Source organism: Lagopus leucura, unplaced genomic scaffold (assembly GCF_019238085.1).
Source record: "Lagopus leucura isolate 7727_CA_CO unplaced genomic scaffold, USGS_WTPT01 Super-Scaffold_1, whole genome shotgun sequence".
Classification (NCBI taxonomy): domain Eukaryota; kingdom Metazoa; phylum Chordata; class Aves; order Galliformes; family Phasianidae; genus Lagopus; species Lagopus leucura.
Genome location: NW_024962250.1, coordinates 33533045 through 33547721, shown reverse-complemented (window position 1 = coordinate 33547721; position 14677 = coordinate 33533045). Strand labels below are relative to the sequence as shown.

Below are 14677 nucleotides of genomic sequence, written 5' to 3'. Positions count from 1 at the left end.
ACAAACATTCAGTTTATCATGTTACTGGGTTCTCTGTAAGTGTCAGATTAGCTATTAAATATTTGATATCTCTTAAGAGTAATGTGGTGGTGCAGTGCCATACCTATGATATTTTAAAAGCCCATTGGTCAACAGGGCATATTTGGCCATATTTGCAAACATAGTGATACAGTTTGCTTATACGCACACGCACACACTAGAGCTGACTACTTAAGCTCTTGAACTCCTATTTAAGGATCTCATAAACACAAATAATTTTGTGCTCACCTGCTTCAAAGAAAAAACAGTGTCATCTTCCTATAGATTCCCTCCAAGAATAAAAAGGTTCACCTGATAGTGAAATTTTATTCAGGTAGAAGAAATCTAAATAATTTCTGATTTCTTGAACGAAAGTACTCTTAGCTGTATGAGTCCTCCTTTCATGTGAAGCTTATGAAGCTTGGGAGATAATCTGTAATCACATCTAGCGTCTGATCATTACTGCTTTAAAAGACAATTTGAAAAAAATTATCTGTGAAGCGCTGTGACAAATAAAATTCTCCCAATCCTGCAGAGCAGCCAGGACTGCTGAGCACAGCAGAATGATGCGTCAGCACAAAAGAAAAATCATTTCCTTAACAGAAAAACTACAAGACCTGCTCAGGCCAGCCCTACTGCTCCTGCCATCTATATGTGCTGCCAACTCCTACAGACTTACTATCTGTCAGTTCGACCTTCTTCCTTCTCCAATATATACCTCCCAGTTCACTGGTACCAGTTACATTTGGATTTTGTGTTGAGGGACATGGCTTAGTGAGTACTATTGGTGATAGGTGGATGGTTGGACTGGATGATCTTGAAGGTCTTTCCCAACCTTAGTGATTCTGTTTTGAATAATAAAGAGTCTGTTCAAGGGCTTTTAACCTGATTTCACTCCCAGTTTCTCCTTAATTAAATGACAAGGCTCAGTATCTTAAATCTGCTGTGCGCATGTCTCCTTCTGCATTACTTGCAGTCTCTAAGTCATTAATTCCCTGCTCCAACCAGGCACACGTCTCATTACATCACGGAAAGCACTGCTCTAACTGCTTTCCCTGCTCAGCTTAGTAACGGAGAGCAGCGCTTCTCAAACAAACCTAAAAAGACCACAGGCTTTCCAAGCATGGAAAGAAAAAATCACCAACAAATGAAAGCGATGCAGAACAGCCTGCCAGGGCGTGCTGAAAAAATATCGCAGTTCAAACGCGCTGCTGTTATTCTTTACAGTCAGACACGTCCAAGTCTAACAAAACAGATAAGCAAGAATTATTCTTTCAATCTAAGATGCTACTTTCTCTATTCAGCAATTTCTACCAGCACAAGTCCCACAACTTAAGAAACGTACAACGTACAACATCCTCTCTTCTTGGCTTGCCCTCCTTTTAACCAAAATGGTCCTTTACGTTCAAGCCTTTTATTTCAATACTTGCCATCTCTGATGCCACAGAAAAAAACAGCATAGCTTTTTCCCTGTGTTTGACGTACACAGGGCTGCAGTTGAATTCCCATGCTACATGAGACTCTCCTCATCATACTGCATAATATGAACCTCCAGAGAATAGAAAATCTTGAGCTGCATCTGGAAACAGCGTACAGCGGGAGGTCAGGCTGAAGGTACAGTTGCTGACCCACTTCTATAATCAGAATGCTGCTGCTTGTACTGCCTCGGGTTTCCAAATATACGATCTCAAAACGTCTTTGCTATTCAGCACACGTGCACAAAAGCTACCTTAAAAATAGCTTGGTGAGAACAATTAGCAGCACGTACTGGAGGCCACAAACCACCGACCAGAAGCAGATCGGCAGATGGAGCTGCACCTGACCAGCAACCAACTTTAAGCTGAGAGAAGTCCTTTAGAAAAGGATGTGTTTAAAAACAAAAACAATTCACACCTTGGACTCTTTTTTTTTCTTATTAAATTCCTGCTAGCAAGCATCTGAATTAAAGCAACAACAAAACACATTCTTGTGCTTCTTCTGCCAGCTTCCAGCTGACCCCGATTGCAGAAGCTTGCCCTGCCGCTTGGTTTAAAACAAAGGTATGCAAGGTGAATACTATAAAAAGGACATGTCTAATCCTTTAATGTCAAGGGCACACATTCTAAGAAAAGCTCAGAATAAAATTTGTAATTTGGCCTACAACATAACACTGCAAGACATTTTTCTGGGTAAGCAAACATACCACGCAAAGGCTTAGTGCTTGTGAGGATCAACCCAGGGGTCCAAACTCCTGGAAAACCCATTGGCTGCCGTTAAGCTGAAACAATGTTAAAGTGAAAAGCATTAAAACATAACTCCAAGTAAGCCTATAGCATGGCTGATGCTGACAGCTCTCTGACAAAGCTATGGGAATTCCTACTGCAGAGCTCATTTACTCAGATTTCTGTATCACAGCACTACATTACAGCAACACTAGTGAAGCATGTGCATCTCATTAGCAATGACATCTGCAGTTTTATCAATAATAAAACACTATTTCAAAATATTTTTTTGTTTCTCATAAATAATAGACAAAAAAGAAAACCCTTCAGAGTAATTTCAGCCTTACTGTAGCAAGTAAACTACTTCCATTGGAATTATGACTTTCCACTGAAATAGTTAATTCAGTAAAGCCTTACGCAGCATAGAAGTATCTGGAGTGGCATAGAATTGTGCAATAAATGAATAGTTCATTATTGCTCTTAAAGGCTGTTACGGCATTAATCCTTTGATAGTACTCCACCAAACTAACACTTCAAGCTACCATTTCAGTATTGTGATATAGTTAAATCTCAATCCCTCTAAGACTGACAACCTGCCAACATAACCACTTCCAAAGTCTTTTAGATTCAGCCACATCTGGAATTCCACAACTCTGCCAAATCCCATCTTGCCCCTCCTGGGCTCTTGGATCACAGTGCGCTATTCTTCCTCCAGAAAGAGGCATCTGCTTGGATCCTACATCCAGTCCACTTGCATCACAAGCATGAAAAGCTTAGGCTCTGTGCATTCTCAAGCCTTAGCATCTCAGGTTCCTAACGAAGATAGGTGAAAATAAAACCTTCCTATCCATTTGTTACTACAGAGATGGCTCTCTGTCAAAGCTGAAGCAAGCACACCAGAAATCTGACAGGTGTGTGACAAGCTCTAATACCCATTTGTTAATTTTAGTTACGCCCATACAGCCTCTGAAGAGAGACAGACAGCAAGTCTCAGTCTCCTCCTCCTGGAGCAAGGCTTTGCTGTTGCAGTACTGCTTTGTCAACACCAAACAGCCTCTGTCGCGCTCCTCCAAAGCTGCACTTTGTTTCTCGTGAGCACTAATAAGCACCTTCACGCAGCCACACATTGACCTCAAGAAAGCAGAGCATTTTGCCTGTTCACTACTGCACTGTCACAACATACCATAGGATTTACCTCATTCTTACGACCACAAAGCCCACCTCACTGTGACAACCAGAGATTAAGGCACATTTTAACACAAAGAGTACTTACATAAAGGCAGAATAAGCATTCTTGAAAGCATCACAAGTTGAGTGATTTAAGAAGTCATCATATTCGCATACGGTTATTAAAAATACTTGTGACAAGAATGAAAGATACATCAAGAAAAAAAAAGCAAGGGTAATTATTCAAGAATTTGTATTGAAGTTCAGGATTTTGTTGTTACAAAGACATGCATTATAAACACCTACTTCAAGTGGATTGAAAGGAAATTGTCACTATTTGTAAAGAAATACTGACAAGACAGTTTGAGTTACAAATCCATCACTATCAAATCCCACATTTTTTTACCCTCAGTATTCCAACTGTCTACATTAGTTTCTGTGTGGGAGCAGCACTTGGCTCCTCATGTGCTTACCAACCTGTGCAGCCACGTCTTCATCCTATAGAATATATTTTTGGTAGACAGATTCTAGCTGATGAGAGAAATCTCTTTGGTGGAACAGGGAAATGCAGCTATAGCAAAGTGTTTTTAAAAATAAATGTCTTGAAATTTAAGCTGTCAACAGCATCTTTTTATCTTAATACTACATAGCATTCAGGTAAAAGTACAGGAATATTTCCAAGCAGTGCATTCTCCCTTCAAAGTTTAGGGTGAAGAACCTTCCCCTTTCACCCTTATGCTTTCATTTAAAAAAATGAAACCCCCAAACACTCAGCTAATTCTTCCAAAATCACTACAGGAAGAGATGCAAAATGAAATAATTCAGACACAGAATCACAGAATCACTCAGGTTGCAAAAGACCTTAGAGTTCATCGAGTCCAATCACGATCTAACCATACTACCCTAACTAAACATTGTCCTTAATATTAAGGATAAACTAATTGTGCATCATCAAACGTTCCACCAAACCTTTACAAGGGCAGTCACCAGGTACCAGACAGCACTTTGCAACTGACAAATTCAATCTCATAGGAAGCAAAGCAGGTGATGCAACCCCCTAGAAGAAACAACTTTGTATCATTCTGGGTGCATCTTAGCTCTCTGATACAGTGTGTGACTCTGCTCTAAAGTGGTTAATCATGCCCTTGTTAACTCTGCAATCTGCAGTGCTTGCTCACAAAATCACAGAATGGCCAGGGTTGGAAGGGACCTCAAGGATCATGAAGCTCCAACCCCCTGCCACATGCAGGGCCACCAACCTCCCCATTTAACACCAGACCAGGCTGCCCAGGGCCCCATCCAACCAGGCCTTGAACACCTCCAGGGATGGATGGGGCATCCACAACCTCTCTGGGCAGCTGTTCCAGCACCTCACCACTCTCTCTGTAAAGAATTTCCCCCTGACATCCAACCTAAATCTGCCTTCCCTCAACTTAGATCCATTTCTCCTTGTCCTGCAGTTGTCTACCCTTTCAAGGTGTTGATTCTCCTCCCCTCTGTAGGCTCCCTTTAGGTATTGAAAGGCTGCAATGAGGTCACCCCACAGCCTTCTTTTCTCCAGGCTGAACAAGCCCAGCTCCCTCAGCCTGTCTTCGTAGGGGAGGTGCTCCAGTCCCCTGATCATCTTTGTGGCTCTCCTCTGGACCCTCTCCAACAGCTCCCTGTCTTTCTTGTACTGGTGGCTCCAGACGAGGCCTCACAAGAGCAGAGTAGAGAGAGACAATCACCTCCCTGTCCCTGCTGGCCACCCCTCTTCTGATGGAGCCAAGGATACCGTTTGCTTTCCGAGCTGAAAACAGTCAGATGGTCCTGAAGTCTCCAGGGCCAGGAGGTACGGAGTGGTACAACAGGGCTCCAGCCCTGTGTTTGGCAAAGTTACCTTTCCATCCTGTGCTCTCACACCTTAGGGTTGCACCATAGTTTCATTTCCAGCCATCTCACACCTTCATCATTTATCTCCACGATTGCTAGAGCACTCAGTGCTCCTTCAGGACTTTAACCTCATATTTAAAACCATTGCATTTGGATAAAACTGATTTGAAAGCAATCCTGTACCTAGGACGGCAGAACAATCATATCCTGAAACAACTGTGCCACTAGAAACAAACTATCACACATTTTCTAGCCTTGCACCAAGCGCAGCCACACTAGCAGAGAAGAGTGACATGGAAAAATAAAAAAGGAAGAAACAAATTCATCCAGCATATTTCCTGGCCATTTGTTAGCACAACAACTGGGTGGGGAATTAAGAAACAGATTCAATGGCTGCACAAATGACAAGCAGGCAGTGTAATTCAAACCTCCCTGACTGCTGCTTTTACAAATATGCTGGGCATCTTTACTCTCTACCTGCATGCTGCACAGACTCAAAACTTGTGTTAATTTCTAAGTCTTATTCTAACAGCAAAATTGCTCTAAAAGCAACATATGGCATATAATTGTAACTAGAAAGTACTGTAAGAGAAATTGCTACTGAGTAAGAAAGACTTACCTCTTTCCTGAGCAATGGAAAGGAGATGTAATCAAGTAGAATGGCTTAGGCTGGAAGAGATCTCAAAGCCCACCCAGCCCCCACCCCTGCCATGGGCTGGCTGCTCCCCCCAGCTCCGGCTGCCCAGGGCCCCACTCAGCCTGGCCTTGGGCACCTCCAGAGATGGGGCATCACAATAACAGCAATACTGGATGTGAAGACAAAGTCACCGTTGGTGCCTCTTGCCTTTCCAAAAGATGGCTGATAGAAAACAAATTTTGAGAAATGAGGCCATCTGGCTAATACAGCTACCACTACCATAACAAAACCTTATTTGTCTTCTATGGGTGATGTCTTAAGCCACCAGGAACAACCACCAAGGACAGGAGGAGGTCTGTGTTCCAAGCACTCCAAGAGCAGAATACAGCTGCACTACATCCCCTCTATTAAATATGATTCTGCCTTACATTGACACAGTGACCACGTTTTCACACACTAAATCTTCCCAAGGCATACCTCAAAATTGACACTTCTTCCTAAGGAGTCGTTCTAGTGAGACTTCTGGGTCACTGTCCCATGCTGGCATACTGACAAACACCATCACAGCTCCTGCCCCACTCCATATTTCAGTACAGCAGTACATCCACAGAAATCATAAACAATAGTGCATTCTTAGATCTCCCATCCATTACAGACTTATATGAGAGAGACTTCAGAGAGAGAAACGGCTGTCAGGTATCTGGTGCAGACCACGGGCATTCACTCACTGAGGTAATGGCTGGAGACAAAAAGCTGGCAGTGCTCCACACACAGCCAGACATCTCATTCACATCCTCCTGCTACAGCAGCACAAGCATACCTGTCCATAACAAACAAAAGACCTGCTCCTTTCACTGTGTTATCTTGCAGGCAAAGGTGAGAGAGAAAAATAACAGGTTTGGGGCTTAAACCCAGCCAAAACGTATCTATTTCCCTGTGCTGTTTCCATGTTAACAGAATGAGGATACAGAACATGTGGCAAGAGTGTGGTTCTACATAAACCAGCCCTGAGACTCAAGAGACTCTCAGCTATAACCTTAGACACTTGTATATTACTTTTCTGTCAGCAGAAACAGTTTACGAGGCTGCTGCCTCCCCATCTCCTGCTCCAACCTCTTCTTACCATCCCACCACCCGTGCTAATCCAGATACACACAGCACTGATCGGTGGGGAGGAAATAATGCTGCTTCTCCCTCAAAACACTTGGGGGACACATCTAATTTAACCACTGAACAAATGACATGTTAAAGCCAACAGAGATGAGTGATGAAGGAGTAACAGCTGCCTCTCTGAAATGGAAGCTGCACAAGTTGGAGGATACAGCTGTGGCTTTCCTACGTGATACAGCCTGACACTGTTTGACAAAAGAACATCCATAGAAACACTCCATCTGAAGCACAATATGCTATGCAGGAAAGAAAAAAGAAAAAAGGGGACCCTCCTCTCCCCAGTACAGAACACACCTCCCTCTCCCATCAGCCCATAAACCCACACGGCATGCTTTGCAGATCACCCAGCTACCTCAGCTGGAAAGAAGCACACTCAGGATGCACCACAGGAACACGATTACTGCGGTCCCCTGGAGCTTAAAGCCACCTCCCCCTCTCAGGGGAATGGCACACACACGTACCAGCACACTGTCCTTCATCTTTTGGTAATATTTACCTACTGGTGCTGTTTCTAGACAAAGCACAGTATTAGAACTCTATGAACATTAGCAGTAATGTATTGCTGAGAGGGATGGCAGCACAGGATACAAGAAACAGTTCATCAGTCTATGTATACAAAATAGAGCGTATGTATACAAAATACCCAGAACTATGATATACTGATATACAGCCTGTTATCTGATCATTCTGACATGCCAGGTATTGTCATTTAAATGGACTGATTTTTAGATACAACTCTGATTCCTAGGATATACACAAAACATATTGTAAGAAAAGCAGATATTAACTGTCAGAAAATAATATATGTCGGAAAAATGCATCTGACACTTCTTGACCTTCTGAATGTAAATCAGTGCATCATTAACTTTTAAAATGGTTTTCTGGGGTGCGTGCAAATAAACACAGGGTTGTGCTCACAGAGTGATTAGGCTGCAGTGAGCCACCACCCCACCCTGCTCACCTATAAGGAAGCTGTATAACTGACCAGACTGGTTACATCCTTCACTCTCTTCACTATGGAATACAATAAAGTCAGCTATGGTTCTGATGTAAGCACAGAAACATCACCTTAAAGCGATTAATGGGTTTTATGGCAGATATTTACAAAGAATCAAAATAGGAAACTGTTCTGTTTTAGGGCAACCTGACAAAGATATTTGAGTGTAATCAAGGCATGATACTGAGAAACCATGCAAAAAAATCTGTGTTTAAGTAGAATGTGGAAAGCACACTCGGAATAGAAGACTACATGCTTCCTAATTTAGGAGAGAGAAAAGAAAACAGGAAGAAAAAAAGAGCAATAGTAATTATTTGAAAAAATAAATTCAATTTAATTCCACCTGCAGGTCAAAGCAGCTTTCAGGGTAAAGATTGTTTCTGAGGGCACTGAAAAGAGCTGAACAGCAGAACCCAAGGGAGATAAGCTGGATTCAGAGAATCAAACCATGATTAAATCAACAGACAGATACTATTACTTGCATTTGTCTTCTTAGCTGACTCAATCTGTAGAAACTATCAAGTATCAGAGATTAGATATGCTAATTTTATATTGTATAAAGAAACTAAGCATTAACTGTGCTTCAGTGTTTGTCCTTTGAATACCATTTCTTTGTTCATGTACCCAAATACATTTTAGGTACTCATGCCTGCCTATCAGCCACGGCCTGTCACTACGCATTATATTAACTGTCTGCTACAAAAAACATCTTCCAAAACAAGCACAGCACTATCTGTCAAAGCACCTCGAACACAACCCTGTGGAAACAAATCCTGCATCACTGAAAGGACCTGTAATTCTGGCTCTTGCCCTCTAACAAAGTGCCTGGTTCAAATCCCCGAAGTCAAAGCAGCAAACGCATCTCAGCAAATCTGAGCCAGCACAAGCGCCTGCTTTCTGGTCTGGCATTTATTGATTGTGGGGACTGGTAAGTATTTTTTCAAAGGAACCACACTTATTTCTACAGCTTGCTATTAGACAGGAAAACGTTCCACTAAAGAAACGACCGGGAGAGCCTCACTACCTCAAGCTGAGCATGACTCAGGATATAACTGGCTCTATTTTGAGGTCAAAATGCTTCTTTTTAAAATAAACACTTTGCCTTCCACTAGTACTTGGTTACCAGGAAGTACAGATTAGACATTACATGCCCAACGATTTTGTTTTAAGCAAAACAACAGTTAACATCTCAAAGAAACATTTTTTTCTAAACTTTGGTCAGTGTTTTCATAGGAGAAAATACTTGGAAAATATAAAGTGTTATGCAGATTGTGCTACGAGAAATGCTTGTAACTTCTATTGCAATGATGATGGAATTGGTCAGATCCCACCTTTATGACAAATGTGTCATGCTGAGCTATACCTTGAGGCACATGGGCAGCAAAAGGTTTCTTTAAATAAACCCGGTATGCTTGCCTTTGTCTTTGCTACTACACTGTTCAACATTAAGTGCAAAAACACCTTTTGCTTCTTTGAATGTACCCACGCTCATTTTTAATCCCTTCAGGAAAACAGTACTTCAAAAGTTATTTGTATACTTAATTGAGTTTTAAAATAATCATCTGGAAAGCAGCTGCTAATACCAGAATAAACCAACTTACACGTCTTCCAGAGATACTGAGCAGAGTAAGAGATGAAAGAGTAACTGCACGAGCCCACACGTCTCAAGAGAAACAGAAGCTGCATTACGTGGACTCAGCACAGAGCAGGAGGGTTCAGCATCTCCCCAAGCTCCTAATTAAGAGACATAGGTAGGTATGTCTGTATGCACATGTAGATACACAGATCTCTCTCTGTGTTTAAACGTACACAGCCTATGGGTAGCACACAAGTGAGGGTTTTCTGACCTCGTTATGGTAAATTCTTCATAAACAGAGCAAGCAGCAATTGCTTTCATAACCCTTATGCATCCTTCAAGCAGTATTTTGATTACTGTATGTCAAAACATTCAGTAGACTTTCACAAATTTCATTCACATTTCTATGCACTATTCTTCTTTCGTTGAGCAAAGGCTTTTTAAAATTAGTTTCACTAATAATGCATTGTTGGCACATCCCAATAATGTACTGAGCAGCAAACGAAGCAACTTTATGAGACGTTTGGGGGATAGCATTATTTTCTTTTAAAATTACTTACAATTTTGTGTTTTCTTTTTTCTTTGATTAGAAAATGAATGGAGACCAGACTGACACCGTTGTTAGAATTGCTCTTTAGTGCAAGTGTCCACTTCGATCTCCACCCATCAGAAACAGAAAGGCTGCCAAACTTCAACTGCAACACGACGCAGAAGTGATACCGCATTGTTGTGTGACTTCACTAACTGCCCATTTCAGTGCTCTGCACTCTGCTACCTGGTTCTGCATTAAGTGCTCACCTAATTGGAATTGCAGTTTTCTACATTTTTGAAAGTGTCACAAAAAGGTTATCTTAAACCATGTGTTCACAAAGAAAATGCAAAAAATCATGGCAACCCCCTACAAAATACAAGGCCTTCTGCTCAGAATCAGCACAGAGATCAGTTTTCTCTCTGCTTCCAGTAAATGCTGAATGTGTTCCTTTCACTTGTCTCTATAATCCCAGGGTTATAATATCCTCTATCGTGTTTCGCTGAAGCTTTGGAATTCATAATCAATTAAAGTAAAGCCATTTTTAGAGCAGTTTGAAATCCATTCTGAATTCAAAAAGGTTTTGACTTTTTTTTTTCTTTTTTTTTTTTTTTCTTTTTCTTTTTTTTTGTAAATCTCGAAGGTTCCTTTCTAGCTTTCCAATGCACACCCTTTGGGCATGTTTCCTATTTCAGAGAAGTGCAAACACAAAAGGGAAGTGGAACAGACAATTGCTTCCCAGAGTAATTGTTACCAAACCTTCTGCCATTTGCAACACAAAAATAACATTTTAAGATTCCTCGTTCAAGGCGTTATAACGCAGGACTACAAAAAAAAAAAAAAAAAAAAAAAAAAAACCAGAAAAACACGAGTGACATTCGCTCAGCATTCTGTTGTTTAAAGCGGACTGTAAGAACAAACTTTCACTTTTTTTTTCCCCAGTTCCTTTTGCTTTCTGATCATGTACCCGAACACTGCTGGTACAATGAAGTCGGATACACCGAAGGAAATCTTCCGTGGAGAAAAAAGCAAGGCGTAGAAGCACCTGACGGATGGAGCAGAGGCTCCCAGCGGCGTCCATCTGGGTGGTGCCGCCCCGGCCATGGCAGCGGGCTGCTCCCCGCTCAGCACGCAGGGAGGAGGCGCGGTGCCCCGGTCTGCGCTTACGCACAAGGGCTGTGCAGCTGTACCGACCTGACACCTCGCTAGCTAAACCAGCAGAAAGCCAGAAGGATAAAACACCTTCCTAATTCACCTCTGCCCAAAAGACAGCACTAACGAGGTCAGTCAGGCATGAGCGTTATCTCGCCCCTACCGATTTACCTCCTTTAACTTTACACAAGGATGCCGGAGGACCTTCTTGGAGCACGGCACGGCGACCCGCAGCCCGAGCAGCGCCGTCCCCGCCTTCCTTCCTTCCTTCCTTCCTTCCACCATTTCACACCGCCCCGCCGCGCCGTGCGGCGGCCCCACGCAGCGCCCTCGCTCAGCCCCGGCCCGCTCTCCCCTGGGCGGTGCCGGCGGCGCCGCAGCCCCGCGGGGGGACAAAGCGCGCGGCGCTGCGGGGTCGCCTGAGCGCAGTGACGGAGCTGTCAGCGGGGCGCAGCCTGCCGGCGCAGCCTTTTGTTGTCTGAGAAACGGGAGGGAGGAGAAAGGCGAAGATGGAAGAGGAAAGCCCCGACCCGCCCGCCCGCCGTCCCCCGCTCACCGCTCGGTGCTGCAGGCTCGGATGTGCGCAGTGCTCGCTGAGGCGGCGGGGGCCGCGCAGCCCGGGGAGAGGAGGCGGCCAGAGGAGGATGTCAGCGATGGGCGGGCGGAAGGAAAAGGATTGTTGGGGGGGAGAAAGAGAGCGGGCGCCGCCGTGCCTTCGATGCTTCCCGCGAGGAGCTGACGGGCCCGACCCGGCCCCCGAGGAGCGGGCGCTGACAGCTGCAGGCGGCCGCCGCCCCGGCCGCTACCGCCGCGCCCCGCCCAGCCCCGCCCTGCGCTCCGCCCGCCCCGCCCCGCCTGACATGGCGGCCGCCCTCCCTATCCCAGCAGCCCCGGGGCGCCCTCCTTTCCCGCCGCTCCCCCCGCCCGTGTGATGTCATGGCAGCCGTCCGCTGCCTCCTGTCAGCGCCGCCGCCATGGCTGCCTGCGTCCGACCGGAGGGGAAGGACGTGAGGAGGGACTCTGGCGGTCCTGGGGCTGCCTGGGGAGAGGGGCTTAGGCTAAAGCTGGAGCGCAAACGCTGAGGTGAGGGCTGGGTGCCGCTCTGTGCTGTTAGTACTTGTCAGCATCCCTGTCTTCGTGCACGCCGAGCCGCCCCAAAGATCCCTGCTGTCTGACAGGTGTAGTGTAACATGGAAGAGTTTCGTGGGAACTCGGTGGTGTTGCTGCAAGAATTAAATCTTTGCAGCTTCTAACTTCACTCCTGCTCATCATAGAATCACAGAATCACCAAGGTTGGAAAAGACCTTCAAGATCCTCCAGTCCAACCATCCACCTGTCAGCAGTAGCACTTACAAAACCATGTTCCTCAGCACAAATCCAAACGTTCCTCGAACACCTCCAGAGCCGGTGACTGCACTACATCCGTGGGCAGTATGTTCCAAGTGCCTGACCACTCTTTGAGAAAACTAGTATTTCCTAATGTTCAGTCTAAACCTCCCCTGGCGCAGCTTGAAGCCATTCCCTCTAGTTTCTATCACCAGTTACACAAGAGAAGAGGCCGACCCCTAGCTCACTACGGCCTCCTTTCAGGTAGTTACAGAGAGCAATAAGATCTCCCCGAGCCTCCTCCTGGTCACTATTTTATCTATGTTCCATTGAGTGCATGTTAATCACTGAAATGAAGAAAGGTGGAAGAAACAGGAGTTCTGAGATGAACAATGCCATTAAATATGACAGTGCACTGCCACGTATGTTGGGAATCATTGGGGAACAGTGACAGCCTAACTTTATAAAAATGTTATTAATGTCTAGACAATATTAAGGTGCATTATCATCTGAACGCTGTGTAACTCCTGCAGTACATATAGATATGAATCATAAACTTATGGAAATATGGAGATGTAGTGGTGAATCAGAATGCGCAGCCTCACCTGCACGGTGAATTCTGAGATACACAAGGGAAGCTATGCTAACGTCTGTTTGTCTGCAAAGAAACAATCAAACAATTCTACAGAATGGCAGGGGTGAGAAGGCAGGATTCCTAAAAGAAAAATGGAAGAAGGAATCACAACTCATGCTGTAGTCAGAGGAGCCCAGCAAAACAAAGTGAGGGAAAAATGGATAGGCTGCAGAATGCATGAGCCGAGAGTCCCTATGGGGTTTGAAAAGCCAAGGGCACTGTAGTATTGACAGGGAAGTCCAGGCAGTGGCCTGGCCAACTATGTGTAATTGTGGTAAGTAGGTGTCTGAAAGTAATATGAAAGGGGTCAAAATGAAAAACCATTCCTTCATATGCATGTTTTTAAAACGAAGAGTTATGTCAGTTGGTCCACAAGTTCAGAGAATTTTCATGAATATGCAAAAGGTTTAATTAAAAATAGAACATGCCCTAATTACATGATTATGCAAGAGAACTGATTCAAAGGAACCCCTCCTGTCTTTTGAATAAACAATATTCATTGCTTTCTTCCTATCACACATTTGCTTTCAAAGATATCCTGCAATTAGCTGCTTACCCCAGGGAAATGAGTATCTCTTGAACAAAGCACCTACTCCAGCTTTGACCCTGATTCATAATATGCTGCCTAATGATGTATATGCATGCTTGCAATTTTCCACATAAGCAGCACACACTACAAGCTGCATTGTGCAGCAAGGCTGCTTATTGCAGAGGAACTAATGTGCAGTATTGCTTACCTCTGGATATGACACACAAAGAGGAATAGACACAGGAGACTGTCTCTTCTCAAGCTTCTGCCTGACCCAAAATATTATCATTTCTCTCCAGCTGGATCTTGTTTTTCTTGTTCCTTCTCCATAAGCTACCTGCATTCTTCCAGCAGAAAAGCTGTCTGCTGCCCACATTTCCGTCTTGTCCCAGGAAACTAGTTACACTGTGTGCCCTGTTTTTAGGATGAAGTGACCTAGACATACTGTCTCTAAAATATTCTTTGCTCAACGAGGTCACTATTATTTTCTGCAGTCACCCAAGTGGGTATTAAAGTAAAATCCCCAAATATGTTATTTATAATTCTGAATTCTTTATTCTCAATATACCCATTCCCCTCCTCTCCCATAAAAGAGTTTGGAATTTGCATTGGGATGGAGCAAATCAAACAGTTCAGTTTATGCAGCAGAAAAAGCTCTTATATTTTGAAGTGCAAGTGTGAGAAATTCACACAGCAAATCAAGATTCAGTTTGACTGACATCCACAATCAGAGCAAGCCTCTGCAAAAAAGTTCAGATTCATTTATGAAGTGTAGGTCACTTTATTTTACTACTGCTGTTATATCCTCTTGCCTTAGAAGATCCTTCTGCCAAAAGAGACAAAAGTTTTTTAAGTCTAAATTTACAGTC

General features: G+C 43.9%; 1 protein-coding gene across 7 annotated transcripts in view; it reads right to left on the bottom strand.

Annotated features, from left to right (window-relative positions):
- The window catches only part of KLC1 (kinesin light chain 1), a 60901-nt gene that overhangs the window by 31881 nt on the left and 14343 nt on the right, over nt 1-14677 (bottom strand). For 3 of the 7 annotated variants that reach the window (XM_042866966.1, XM_042866975.1, XM_042866984.1), the window contains exon 1: nt 11876-12079. The exons of 1 other annotated variant lie outside the window; for it this stretch is intronic. The gene's annotated coding sequence lies outside the window, so the exon portion shown is untranslated. Of the gene's footprint in view, nt 1-11490; nt 11556-11875; nt 12082-14677 lie in introns of those variants that run through there. 3 more of the 7 variants (XM_042866927.1, XM_042866955.1, XM_042866946.1) reach the window with 3 other exon arrangements.